This window comes from Plectropomus leopardus, chromosome 5, assembly GCF_008729295.1.
Source record: "Plectropomus leopardus isolate mb chromosome 5, YSFRI_Pleo_2.0, whole genome shotgun sequence".
NCBI classification, from domain to species: Eukaryota; Metazoa; Chordata; class Actinopteri; order Perciformes; family Serranidae; genus Plectropomus; species Plectropomus leopardus.
Window position 1 is genome coordinate 8,746,012 of NC_056467.1, and position 14,953 is coordinate 8,760,964.

Consider the following 14,953-nt stretch of genomic DNA (forward strand, 5'->3'; position numbering starts at 1 on the left):
AATGAAAAAAAAAACAGGAATCAGGACTCTGTCTTTCAGTCGTTGACCACATCTTCCCCTCCATCTCTCTCCTCTGCCTCTCTCTCTTACCCCCACTCCTTCCCTCACTCTCCCCTCTCTCCTTTCAATGCTGCAGCCTAGCCCACCCTGCTCTGAGCGTTAATGGTACATGCCATTAGAAAGCCCATCTCTGTAAGGGAGGAGGGGAGGGTGGTCTCAATCTCTGCTAAGAGGCTACTTTAGTCCCCCAACATAAGCACATTCACAGATGTCTCTGCACGCGTAGAGTCGTGTCACCCGTCACGACAGAGCAGCCTCCTTCTGTGTGAACCAACGAGGCAGAGAGAGACAGAGAGGGACAGAGAGGGACAGACAGAGGTAGAGCGGATATAAGAGAGGGGGGTGAGAGAAAGAAGAGGTGAAGAGCCACGGAGCAAAAACACACATCCATCGCTGCCAATCTGACGTCTCCCCCCTTCGTGCGCCTGTTTCGGCTTGTGTGAGCGCAAGAAGAGGAGAGAGGGAGGGAGAGAGGGAGGAAAATAAATCCTGGGAGCCTGAGTCCTCTCTTTGCTTTATATCCTCTTCTCTTTTTTTCATCTCCATCATCCAAGGCATGAAGGCGGGTGTCAGCTGGCACGGCAGAATAAAAGAAAGGGATGCTTTGACTGCTGCCTCTCTTTCGACAAGGGACAAGGAAGAGGAAGGGGGGGACAACACACAGCAGGGACAAAAACAGGATTTCTAGAATGAATTGGAGTCCTTCTGCCGCATGCGCTGGGAATAGCAGTTTCCGCACAAGTCTTTGAATGAGGTAAATTTTTCTTCTTTTTTTCTGTGCCTGATTGGTCGGCAGGGTCAGATATGCATCTGAGATGCACTTGTAAGCATGCAAACGAGCTTGATAGAGGTGAACCAATTTCCATGCTGATCAGGTTCGGAACAGCAGCGGGGAGATTGCCATCTTTGTCCCTGGGTCGCTGTGCGCAGCATCATCGGTGGAAGTGAGAGGGAAAATCTATGCATGTTGCATGCCGCAGAGAGGCAGTGTGAGCTGGGGGGAGAAAGAAGAGTCAGTGTCTACCCTGATGAAAACAATTGCTGATAATCCCTGTGATGGGCATTTTGGCGCTGAGAAAGCAGAGGCTGGAGATATTTCCTTCTTAAACTGAAGAACAGATCAGGTCCAATTAGAGTTTGGATTCAGTGAGTTCAGCTGAGAAATGCACCCCCTCTATAAAAATGGATTCCATCCCCTGTGGTGCACATTAAAAATCATGTAAGAGAAATAAAACATATGAAGACTCAAAGAAAAAGAAGGGCGGTTGAGGGATAAAACAAAATACAGTGCATGTTTTCTAAAGCAAAGTCTGACAGTGCACTTTCACTGGTGACCCTGGGGAGCCGTACACTACCTTCCAGTCAGAAAATAACAACTTGTCCACAGAAGCGAGCAAAAAAGGGGCATTGGCTTGAGAAAAGGAAAGCCTGAGTCGAAGTTAAGTGGGCTGTACGCTCTCATTTCTGACACCTACCAAGGAAACCCTGGCTGTTTGTGAAAAGATGCAGTGTGTGTTCTCCTGACCAGCACAGGTGCAACTCCTTGATCCAGGACTTAATAAACAATTGTGTCAACCTATGTTCCCCCTCAGTCTGCTGATGGGACAAATATAGCATATTGTGGCTGTTATGAACATGAACTAGAAAACAGTAAACATTGCTCCAGTATGCAATGGGAGCAACAGAGGAAGCAATCTAGCATGTTTAAGGTATGTTGGCAAAATCAATATTGCAGGGTTCACTGCTTAATTATATGTGGTTGTAGTTATCAGGGACTGTCAGTCTCTGTGAAAAGTCTTGTACTGTGTGGTGTCAGTGCCAAAGGTTTGGGCTCCAGTCCTAAGTCCTTACTCATGTGTCAGGAAACATCAACCTGACTCTCCCTGGAAGCTCTGACTGGTACAGTCACACGACGCTGACACCCATCATGACATCAGGCACATTGAGCGGATATGCTGTTTTTCAAGCTTTTGACAAACAAGCCACTGTGCATGAGAAAAGTGGATTTCAAATTAAAAAAAAAGGAAAAAAAAGATTTTTTTCTGGAATTGTTAATATAAGAATACCATTTAATAAATACTTCATTCAAGTGAGCTTTATAGTTCTAGGAGTCTGCAGTTGTGACAATATATGGAGAAATTAACTTAAACTGTGGTCATCACAGGGCTGTGAATCAGTCAACCCGCACTGTGAAATACAATAAAACATGCAATGGCAAAGATTCCTCCATCGACCACTAAATTAACTATGTGTGCTCCTCCCTTTCGAAACTTCTCCTCATCTGTCTCTCACAGTCTTCATACATGATGGTAGCAATGCCTAGCACCCATTTCTCACCCATGTACAGTATGCTCACATACAATGAAGCTGTGCATGTCCCCAGCTGTTCTTCACTGGGGAGTTAGTATGCTTCTATAGCACTGCACCTTCTGACTGACTGACCGTGTATATATTTAGTTTCTGCTCGGTCTGGCAATGTCAGCAAATAGCATCCAGATCTTGTTTATGGAAGCGGACGGCTTGTCATTTCATTCTATGTTCATGGTTGCCCACTCGTCTTGGCCGTACAATACACAAAGTGCTGAGGGGGACAGAAATATACACACATAATGTGGCTGCAGTTCTTACACTGCGACTCATGATTTACAGCTTGAAGCAGGTCTAAATAAGGCATACTTAAAGGATAACATATTTATAAATTGAAATGTATTCTCTTTTTGATGTGTAACAAGTCATGCATTAATGCTGGTGAGTTCCATCCATTATAATTCATAAATGGAAATAACTTTGGGTTGACTAGCCTGGCAGTCCACAATTGCGGTTAGTTTACATGCCTCACTAGCGTTAGTGGAGCTATTTTGTCTCTTTAGTCAATTAGGAAAAGCCCTATCAAAGTCTCTACTCACTGGAAGGTCAAACTAATATTTTAACTGAAGAGCTGAATGGATATCGTTAAGTGGAAGAACCCACAACTCTTAACTAATAAAGCTTGTCAGTTTATATTAAGTATTGAAATGTGAAACTATACATGTTAGGAAGCCAGATACAAATAGACAAAGCAAGTTACCTGGCTACATGTTGCCATTTCCACATTAAAATGCATTAAAACAGCATATTATTACGTTTAAGTAAACAATTTATTAATGCTTTTATGTAAATGTTATACTGTTTTCCTTATCTAGAATCAAAAAATAGAGAACACTACACTAAATCATGATTATATCATACAGGTATACATCGTTATAATGCAGGTATTGTATGTCCATATGTGGAGGACAAATGTTCGTCACCGATAGCTCAGCAGTATTTCACACATCATTGCACAGTGTAATAATGTGCATGAAGCCCGACAAGATGGAAGGATTAGACTTTGCACAAATGTTTTGAAAGCTATTGACAAGGCTGCGGAGGTTTAGAAACAAAGGGCAGCATGTGGGTGCATGTAAAGCCCGTCAACCTACACTGAGGGCCCACAGATCCAGGTTTTTGAACCCCACTCCACATGGGCAAAATTCATTAATGTTTGATGTCTGTGCTGTGGGTTTCTCTTTGAAGGTAGCTGAACTTCTCTGCAGATTCAGTCATGGGAGCTGTCCAGCCTAAGGCAATAGAAGGGCGAAGCAGCCGCCTTTATCACATACAATAGATACAACATACGACTCAACAAGCCACAGTATGAAGAAAATGCAGCGCGATATATGTTTAAGTATGGATAGAGCTGGAGCGGTTCATACATATATTTACACACATGGCTTCATGGACTCTCACAATATACGTAGATATTAAACACTCAAACATGCAGTAATTACAGAGAGGAACGTATCTTTATGATCATGGGTATTAACCCCCGTGCTTGTTTCCCAGAATGAAGCTGCAGCAGCCTGATCTTTAAAAGGCTACAGTTTTAAATCTTAATCCAGCAGGGTTTGGATGTTGAAGTCAAGTGTAGGATGTGAATGTTATGTAGTATTGTTTTCATGTATTACACTTACCTGGATTCAGACCTTTGAATTTGAGTATGAGTTGACTGAATCTGGTCTGGCATTGTGACATGAAACAGCAGTTTCTCAGTTAAAATATAAAAGCAGGGGGACTAACGGTTAACAAATTACCACCACAGACAGGACTAAAACCATTGTCATGCTGCTGTCAAGTATTGTCAAGTGGCATGCTGGGACCAATGAAGAGTAATAACAACAATGTTGGGCGAGATAGATGCTGCTATCAAGGCTGTTCTAAGTCAGCATGTCTTCTAAATATATCCCAGCATTATAGTTTTTTTTACTTCGCTGTGCTCTCGAAATGAAACGGGTATGCTGACATGACGATGCATGCATCTTCATTTCAATACACTGGTGCACTGCTTAACACATTCTGGCAAAGGCCAGGAAAGCTGAGTAGAGGGTAATTAGGCCCTACGAAAGCCTTGCAGCCAATTTTTCCCAGTGGTCAGTCGCTATAATGCAACAAAAAAAATATCCCGCGGTCCGAAAAGCATTTTCCCCATAGACCACCATTATAAAAGACACATCTATAAAACTGTTGACAGGACACATCAAACTGCAAACAAAGCCAGTTCTAACTTTTCCATGATGAATTTTTGAGCCATGGTGGGTTTTTTTGTTTTGTTTTGTTTTTTATTTGTTAAACTCCTTAAGACAAGAAAAGAAATTTGCAAAACTGCAGCATCATCACAATGTAAAGTCTATGAACTTGTGAGCGGAACTCAGTGGGCTACATACCATGGAAGTAAACCTGGAAGCTACAAAACTTTTTTGGCACATGTGCCAGGCGAACAACTCCATTGGAATGAATAGGCACCATCTTTGGTCCATTATTATTAAAATCTATGAGTGTAATCTGACAGTGGCAGCAACCATGTTACTGTCAGAAGACAAAATAAACAACGGTCGTGATTACGCAAATGCCACTCTCATTGCTTAAATTTAGTGGCGGGTCCCGCTTATCTGCTCTGTTAATTGTCAAGTGGTGTGCAGACTTCGCCTGCTTGGCGTACTGTAGGAGTATGTTGGTGTATTAATGGTGCTGAACTGCAATGGACTTAAAATGACATTAGATTAATTTGGATTTGTGATAAGTGATTGGCTAGGGAAATCAAATCCCCATCTCCCAGAGAAATCAGTTAAAGCGGATGCAATGTCAGACTAAAGATGAAAACAAGAGTAATGAGATGACATTTTTTTCTGATATCAGGCATGCTTCCTGCTGCAACATAAATAGAATACAGTTTCTTTAATTAGCATTTTTGCACCTTGAGGCTAACCAGCATATGAAATCACTATTCTTACATCAGCAGGCTGATTGTCACTTATGCATGGTCAAAAGCAGATTGGCTGACTCATACTAAAAGCATCAGGATGTTGCATTCAATGTGCTTAATCTAAGTTAATAAAAATAAAAGTAAAGCTTCATTTTACCCGTTTTTGACTTAAAACCCCTAACCTTAATACCACATTTTTTTAGGGTTAAGGGTTAGGGCTTAGGCTAGTAAAAATTATTTTTACACAGATTCAAACTCCTACTTCCAAACATTGCATTTCCCAAAGCATCAATATACAGAGCATAGTTTTAAAAAGAGCAATTTAGAGAATTCCTCCTGGTAATAGAAAATAAAGAGAAACTTTGTTTTGAAAAGGCAAAGCCAAGGATAATTGGCCTTTAATGTACTATAAATTTAAGAAGTTTATAGTCCTCCACCACACTGCTTACAAATTCCTTTGCAAGTCTTGGCTGACCATGATGTTCTATTATCCTTTTTTGCGTATTTGACAATTTTAAGATGGTAAGAATGCAAATTAGAGGGACGCGAAATCTACATTAATACATAAGGGTTACCTGAGAAAATGGTGTTTGCTCAGTAATATAAGTTGGTCTTGTATAGTGTAAAAAACTGAAGTTTAAATTGTATGATGACATGTTTTGACTGTTTCCCATGGTGGTCCCAAAGGCAGGGGCTTAAAACACATGCCCTCTTTAATGAACAGCTTAGAAGCCAAGTTATAGCAAAATGAAACCAAGCTCAATCTATTGGGCCTTGCAGCAGTGCTGTTCTGTACCTCCGTGGATTACACTCCATGGGGCACTTAAAATCTGTCTGGCTGCCCATTAAGACAGCCACTATCCTGGCTCATTAAAGTCCTGCAGAGGAATTAGAATAAACTGTGCTCCACAGACTTGTGCTGGCAGAGGCTCTCTGCCTTCTCTCCAGCAGCTTTTCTCCTTCCAGGGACAGCAGTTGTTTGCCCGCGGTACATCAGAGCAGCTTGGAGTGACCAGCAGTACAGAATAATTAGATGTTCAATTCCTCCAAACTGCCGTAGCTGTTGAATTCATCCTGACTTGTTTCAGCCATTTCAGCAAAGGCTGCCAAAGATAATCATTATGTAGGACATCACCACTCACTTAAATGGGAAATCGGGTTTGAAAACCGGGGATTATAAGTGGAGGATGGGATGCTATCCTGGAAGTATTGAAGCAAGTAGAAGCAAAGTAGCAATCAAGTGCATTAAAATCAAAGGAATGGAGTGGCTGAAGGGTGATAAAAGCTGGATTTGAATACAATTATTGTTTGCTAATTTTTCCAGTATTTCATTAAGAACTGGATGTCTGTTGTGGTTATTCGTCTTTTCGTCTGCAATATATTTATGTTTGATTTATATTTAAGAATATAAGGGGCTGTTTCTTGACATTCTGTTGGTGTCTCCCAGAGGTAGCTATTTTTGATTGCTTTATACACGTAGTGAAACTATAGAAGTTAATCCTGAAAACACTTGTCTACACGTATATAGATATATATTTATTTACTATTTAAAGTTATTCCCCCTTTTTTCAAGTTTTGTTGAATTTTACAAAATGTCTCCATCAACATGAGAAAACAAAAAAACCTCCAAATGCCTAGCGGCATTGGCTGTATCCCCTCATTGCAAAGGTAGTAAATTGTACTGCCTACTTTTTTTTCAAAGCATGAAAGATTTCATCAAGTAAGATTCCCCTTCAATATAAGCACAAAAGAGTTAAGTCAAAAACACATGTGATGATATGGACATACAAAAGTTCAATTCAACTCTGGACATTGTTACAACATTGGCCAGCTCAACTGGGCCTGATCCAAAATTGTTTTCTCAGAAGCCAAAACATTAAGGAAGATAGCTGTTTAAAAAAAAAAAATCTGTACGTGTGTATATAGGGCCCCGATTGGGAGATCACAATTCATTCAGTTGAAAACCAGATTGAAAACCAGGGCATCCTCTCAAACACATATTCAGTATTACATTATAGCTCCTGCCAAAACTGGACACCTTTGGGTTTGATTGCTCTTTTGTTGATGCTGTTTCAGTTCAATGCAGTCAGCAGACCCCTACTTCTATTATCACTGTCAAACAAAAGCTAATGTGTTTTTTTCCCAGCAACAAAGAAACCATTGTACTAGTTAAAACACCAAGATAGAGCAGGTCCTAGTCTTTTTTAATTTCAGATCTTGGGGAGGGATTTTATCACAAACAAAAACCTGCAACATGTTAGCAAGCGACTGCTTTTGCATCTGCTGAGCAAGTGTTGTTTTTGAGTGTCAATAAAATGAATAGCATCATTTCTGTTTCACAGGGATTTGCTGCTAAGGCTTGTAATGTTGTTTACTGGTTCAATCAGTAATGTTGCACGATTCAAATAAGTTCCCCCCTTTTTCTTAATGATTTTTTAAAATAATCTTACTATGTGTATTTGTGGTTACCCATGGTCCCTGGGGGCAAGGCTTCTGTATTAGAAAAAGAGAAGGTATTAGGGACAGCTGGCAGTGTGCTATCTCTTGTGTTCACATTTATCAGGCCTGCTTGAGATTAAAAGACAGAATAAAAATGCCACTGGAGGCATATTGTATGTGCAGTCATACAACATGCTGTATACACACAAAGATGCACACAGTAAAGCACAAGCAAAGCCCCTGACACAGCCCTCAAGCTTCACCTCCCCCACTGTCAAACCATATTCTACCTCAGACTTTGACAAAGAATAGACAGGAAAACACATATTTCTCCTCTCCTATCTTCAGATATATACAATTATATCACATAAGAGAATGAACAGGAGGAGCCCCACTCTGCCTGCCATGACAAAATAAGCTTAATTTATAATCAGCGTCGGCGATGGCACAGCTAGTGTCTACACTGAAGTGCTCAGCTCAGCGGGGGGGGGGGGTATTGAGTTAAATGTAAGGCTATAGCATACCGTATGTTGTGCCTGGTGTCTGAGGCCAGGAGGCTGGATGATCATCTCACACAGTGAAAGAGTCTTTCCTTCCTCTCACAGCATAGTGGTGAACAGTGTGGTAGTAAAACAGACGTGTTAAACACATCTATGTGATAAATCTGTGCTGACCTCAAAAATCAAACAATGTGACCAAATTATGTTTTCAAGTAATTTGTTCAGGTTGGAATCAGATGTGAGGAAAAATGTGCCGAAAAGTTGCCCAAATTTGTTATTTTCAACCTTAAGTTCATTATTAATTTATTAAACTTACCAAAGAGAAGTCTATTCACAGATACTGTGATTGAATATGAATGATTCTGGCAGTGGATCTTCCTTTTTTGGGGGGCTTTTTTCTTTTGTCTGTTTGATAAGCATCCAGTTCCTTCCAGGGAGAGCTGCTGTAATTACTCACAGATTAGGCGATGGCGATGGCAAACACACGGCACAACAAAAAAGTCTTGGTTTTGAGGCACAAACAAGCACTCTCAATTACCCTCTTGAGAAAATCCTAGAGGCTTTGTCGTAAATCCCTCAGCTTTGATGAAAACTAAGTGTCCCTCCACCTCTGTAGGGGAAAAGGATCCCCTTATGAACATGCTTAGAGAGTATTTCAGTAACCTCCCAAAGACACGGCTGGCCAGTGATCACCATTACTTCAATGTACAGATGTATAATCATCAGTTAGTTGCAACAGCAGTTAAAGTCAGTGAGGAATCTGATAAATGAGTCAATGACAGGACAAAATACTACCTGCAAAAGCTAGGAAATCATGAAGAAAGCCCTCCGACTGAATAAAGACATTGTATCCTAAAGATGTCGTCTTGTTACAGTAGGTAAGTAAAACAAACAATAAACACAAAGTGAGTGGCATTCATAGATAAACATCTCTCTAGCACCTAATAAACCATATACTGATTGACAAAATGGATCAGTAAAAACTGTTATAGGAGTAAAGTGGACAGCAGAGGGACAAGGGGACAAGAATATTTGTTTCACACTTAAGCTTACACTCAATCTTACTGGCCACAAAGTGTAGATGCACTGTATAAACGTCCATCTTTACAACCAGATCTACTTTTATAACCTTCTGAAGTACAAAAAAAAACCCAAGATAATTCTACCTTATCTAGTGTATATCTACGTGACTCCAGAAATGTCTTTGATTACCAGGCATTTGACGGATTACACACTAAAGCATCATGGTAAATAGAGGTACATTTCTCTCTGTAATGCAAAATAGGGCTGCTAAAGTATGTTCATAAAAAATGGCATGTTAGCCAACATCCGGTAATCATCCAGTGCAGACGTTTTCTATACGGAAGGTGTCAACTTTTTATATTTTACCACACAGCAAAACAGACTCCTCATTGCATTACAGAGCATTATGCAAATGTAGATGCAATCTACAGAAGACACATTGCCTGTTGTTAATTAATTAAGCAGGGTCTTGATGTGCATTAAGAATCCATTGTGAGTGCTAATGATGCTACCAAGGTATGAGAATTCATCAACAGGCTCACTTCTGTTCATCTTGATAAGAAGGACTGTTCTATTAACAAATAGGTCAGTCAGACATAAATTATGTCTCGAGGATGGGTGGAAATGCTTAGATGACTAGTCTGATTATTTTAGTTGTTGAAATGCGGTCGTATTTGCTTTAAACCCAATAAATTGAAAGAGGAACAAGTGAGATAATTTGTTGATTTACACCCCGTTTCAAAGTGGGTGGAAGGTGGAGAGAGTGTCTTTGCATTGTATATAATTTCATCAAAATGGGTGTTAGCATAATGTCAGTGAAAACATGAGGCATAAGCACGCATGGGTGTGACGAAAATGATCTTTCTCTATTGGCGTCCATTTTTTTCTCTCTGTCATGATTGTAATATCTAATGAATTGATGAGTGTCTTGATGAGAGTGTTGGTGTTTTGTCTGGGTTCAGATCTTTGAATCCGCCCACTTCCCAAATTTGAGTCATCTGGTATCATGACACGAAACTGTGGTTTCTCAGTTGAAAAACACTCCCTTTTACATTCGAAAAAAGATCTATTAATTTCAAATGTAACCATCACTGCCCACATACTTCCATGCAGCCTTTATGTTGACAGGGAAGATTGTGACAACAACAGATGGCAACAATAAATTAAGTCATAACAATGTACCTTTTACTGAAAGCATCGTGGAAGACGGTGCTGGTCTGTGAGGCCATTAATAATTATGACATGAGGACAGAGAATTCTTACTCTACATTTTGTCATGTCCTATGGTCTTGTCTCGCTTGAAATGTGATACACTGCCCCCTCAATTTCTTGTCAAGTGCTGTGTTATGTCTTCTCAATATTGCCAGACACTAGTTTGGTTTACTCCACTCATCAAACCCTAGTAAACAAGTGTGTTAGCATGGCAATCCATCAGGGTGGACTTAAACTGACATGAGAATCAGGTGGTTGACGTGGTCTCAAGAGTTTGGTTAGGGAAAATCGAGTCCTCTAACCTAAATTGATTAGAGTGGACGCAATGTCAGACTAAAGATCTACCCAGAGTGTAACAAGTTGAAAATTCTGTGTGATATCAGGACAATGTAAAGTTTGTCATGGCTATTTGATTCAAATGCAGCTGCACACCCTCCGCTCCTGCAGCTCAGTCTATGAGTGTTGTGTCAGCTGCTCTGGACCTCTGCAAACCACCGATGAGTGCAAAAGAAGAAGAAATGGCAGGGTTAGAGCATTATGGCTCCCATTTTCTAAATGATTTTCTAGATCTGAGACCAATCTGATTCACTAATCTACCCCATGAAAACACTATTAAAACCATGACAGTTTTTTTTTTTATCCATCGATGCTGAATGTGCTGAACTCATTTTCTGCCATGGTGCAATCATCCTTGTTACACAGTATGAAATAGGATTGGCACAGAGAGGGCTGTCTGGTTTTGCCATTCAGAGTTACTAGAGGTAATGTAGGCAGCAGTTGTGACTGTTTTGACTGAGTGAGATGGATAAACATTCATTTGCTGCAGGGAATTACCCTAAATTAAATATTGATGATTGTTTTTCCATGTGTGGTACATTTACATTTCCCGACCAACAATACCAACAGCAGTAAAGCTCAAGTAAGAGTAAATACAGACGGAAATGTGTTAGTGCTGGGAGATGAATTTATTTTCATTCCACTTCTGTGTCATGTTAGCATTTACAATCATCCAACTTCAGCCAAATTTAAAATTAGTGAAATTAATTGTTTAAAGTTGAAACACCTCAAGGTGTGTGAGAGGTAGCAGAAGTCAGCATTTCTGCAGCTCAGAGCTGCCAAACATTGACATGCTGAGAGCAAGAGATGACAGGCCATTGCAAGCCTGTTTTTATTGTTCTTGTCATTGCTTGCATGACATTTCATGTGCAGTAGGCGCCAATTACCTCTCACACACAGTGTTGCATCTCTGAATCACGCTGGCATGTGGGTAATGACGGCAAAGTATCTCTGTTTCCCCCATGAATGCTGAGACATTGTCGCTGGTATTCCAATACCATGTGGCTGAAAAGCAGCAATCTGATTTTCCTGGACTCTGATTTACGTGAAATACTCCCTTCCTAACCCTCCTGCACCTGAGGAGGGGAATCCTCTTTGATGTAGCCTAATGTGTGTGGTTGTCAGAAATCCAACTAATTTTAAAATATTGATTTAATTTTAAAAGTTCTAAAGAACAAGGTGACCTTTCGGAGCATCTACCATGCACATTTATCGCCTTTCTGCTTTGGACTTTAATTATTGGTTTTATAAAAGCAATGAGCGGCAAGTCTGACCTGCATTGCACCGGCATTAATTTGTTGAGCTTCTTGGCTATAAGAATTAATTGCCGTGAACAAGCTGTAAAATACAGATACAAAATAAAGAGCTTAAACCGTTCATGCTCATAATCACTTTCATAATCATTTCATAAGTGATATCTCTGTGTACCATAGAAGATTGTCACGTTATGAACAAGGTGGAATTTACTGATAGTAAGGTTTATTGAGATATACATTTTGATTTTACAACATGAGAAAAGCTGTCCACCCTCATTCCTCTATGCTTAATGCTAACCAGCAGGTTTGATATGCAGTTTACATATGCAGTCCTGAGGGCTGTATCATGATGCCCCTCAGGCAACATCTACTGAGCCTGCTCGTACCATCTGACTACAGATATGATGGCTCTGAATATTATCATTTGGAGAATATGTGGGAATTATTAGAGCAGAAGTTGAGCAATGACTAGTGCAGCTGTACCAACCAGGGTTTAGTGCCCCTTCACAACAAGTCCTTCATGTTCATATCAGGGAAAATCACTTAAATATCCAATGAGTAATATGGGATCCCTTCTGGATGACTAAAATGAGCATCAAATCACAATAAAAATTATCAGCTATTGTCACTGACTGTTTCAGTGATTTCTGAATGGCTCTGTCTAGTTTTGTTTTTAGTAGATCAACACATTTTGGCATCGAGGGACCGATTACATCGTCTCCCCTCAAAACTCTAGTACAGTTGGAAAGGATTTCAATGAGAATGAATCAGCGTTGTATCGTAATTTTGTTCCCATGAGAGACTTAAGTGAATATCTTGTTTATGTCTGCCTCAGCTTTATGAAGTACAGAGAGACAGAGCAGAAGTATGTTGCCAGAGAAATTTGTTGCAAATTACTACTGTGGACCGCTGCTTAGTAGAGAAATTGGTAGTTCCATTAAATGCCATCTAGGTATGTCCGACAGCGTAGTAATTGTTTGTGCTGCCTGGGTATGTATTGAGATGGTTTGTCAAAAGAACTGTAAGGTGGCTCAGTGAAATAGGCGAAGGCTGCATTAACGATTGGCCTGCAGCCTGTCTGCTTAGATGGTGTCCAATGCTCTCACATCTGTCGTCCTGCTATGACAAATATGTGCACAACAACTTCAGTCAAGTCTGGAATAAGTAGGGGAACTATACAGGGAATGCATTTTCCCAAAATTTTCCCTGTATTTGTAGGACAGTTTGAGAGAGACAGGAAAGGAAGGAGGGAGAGTTTAAATATGTGTAAACTCTGCAGATTCAAAATATCTCAGTGGTTGAAATGCAGGCCTATATGAGGTTCATGCAGTAAACATTCACACAGTGACTTCTTAGTAGGTTTTATTCTCCCCTACATGTGACTTAAACCTGAACTGCAGTGAATAATCTTCCCGTTTCCGTGTAAATACATCATTTTGCTTCCAGTTTCAATTAGTGATCAAGTTTAGTATAATATTACCTCGTAAAATAAGAGGAAATGGATATTAAATCATGCGATTTAATGAAAAGAATAAAAGACAAAATGAAAGCACATCATTGTATCAATGGTGCAAAAACACAGTGAGCACCTACTTATTTACTCATGAAGCAGATTTCAGAATACTTTGTAGTCATGAGTGCAGGTATGTGTGTGCACACGTTTCATGCATATGTGTCTTTTGTCCTTCGCCTGCATGGACGCCGCTTCACTTACCATTATTGAAACAAGATCATTTGAATGAATGCCAAGAGGCTGTGCTCAGCTACAAGCAGCTCAGTGTAGCGTCATTGCTAAAGATAACTGGAGACAGAGCAATGTTCACAATGAGGAAAGGAGTTGAGTTATAATACGCAGTGGGTTGGAGGCCCGAAACAAATGCCCTTGTGTGATTGATTACACGCTACAAGCTAATGAGATAAACAGAGCTTGAATCGATTCAGTCGAGGAGGAATCATGCCAGAGGGGCATATGCAGCCGTGTGCAATGGCTGTATTGACATGCTCATATTTAAACAGTGGAGGAGACCAAGCTGCGCTTTTGGCTGAGAACAGAGCTGTGTCCTCTTCCGCTGCATGGAGTTGCTTCGCCCACCACTGCAATCAGGGTCAATGCTGTTCAAATCAAAAGCTAGCAATGGGATCTGACAAGTTGGGTACTTACCGCTTCACAATCACAGCTAAGAAAACCTTTTTCCAGCCAAAGACAAACAGGACATGGGCTGTGTAGCGGGCACTCTTGTATTAACAGATGGGGAAAGCACCTTTAACTGTTAGTTAGTGACAAAGCAAATTACACTACGAGCATGGATGACCATCAGCCCAATTTAGGGACTAACTGCTGAAGCTGCTGCAGTCCTTGGCTCATTGGCTAATGACAGAGTCACTGATATTCCAAGTGCGGTGGTTAACCAATTAAAGCCTTCATGCTTCACCAAGATAACTCTAAGAGGATAAGCAGGGCTGGACACCATGTGTGATGTTGAGCATGTCTGAGCTGCATGCGGTGACTCAGAATAAATGGAGGGCAGAGAAAGCTTAGGGCTTCAGAGGAGTAAATATCGGGTCTCATCACCTAGCTGTTAAGATTACTGTTTTGCTACTTCATTGCAATAAGACGTGCAATTTAGCTCTCCTGTTGAGTATTACACAATTTTGTGCTCAGATTTTTCATAATATTTGTGTTTATATGTGTTAGGCTCACCTCACTGTAAAGTCTCAAACCACTTGCACTTCAAAAGCAACTGAAAAGCTTCTAAGTCCTGGTGTTTGACCAAATACGGTGAAAAATGTCAAATACAGAAGAGTTTTATCATGTTATAGCTTGATTTCTTTTACCAGCACTGACA

General features: G+C 40.4%; 1 protein-coding gene across 3 annotated transcripts in view; it reads left to right on the plus strand.

Moving 5' to 3' along the window:
- The first annotated feature begins 296 nt into the window (after window positions 1-296).
- The window catches only part of LOC121943703 (galactosylgalactosylxylosylprotein 3-beta-glucuronosyltransferase 1), an 87,173-nt gene continuing 72,516 nt past the window's right edge, over window positions 297-14,953 (plus strand). For all 3 annotated transcript variants that reach the window (XM_042487288.1, XM_042487289.1, XM_042487290.1), the window contains exon 1: window positions 297-814. The gene's annotated coding sequence lies outside the window, so the exon portion shown is untranslated. The remainder of the gene's footprint in view (window positions 815-14,953) is intronic.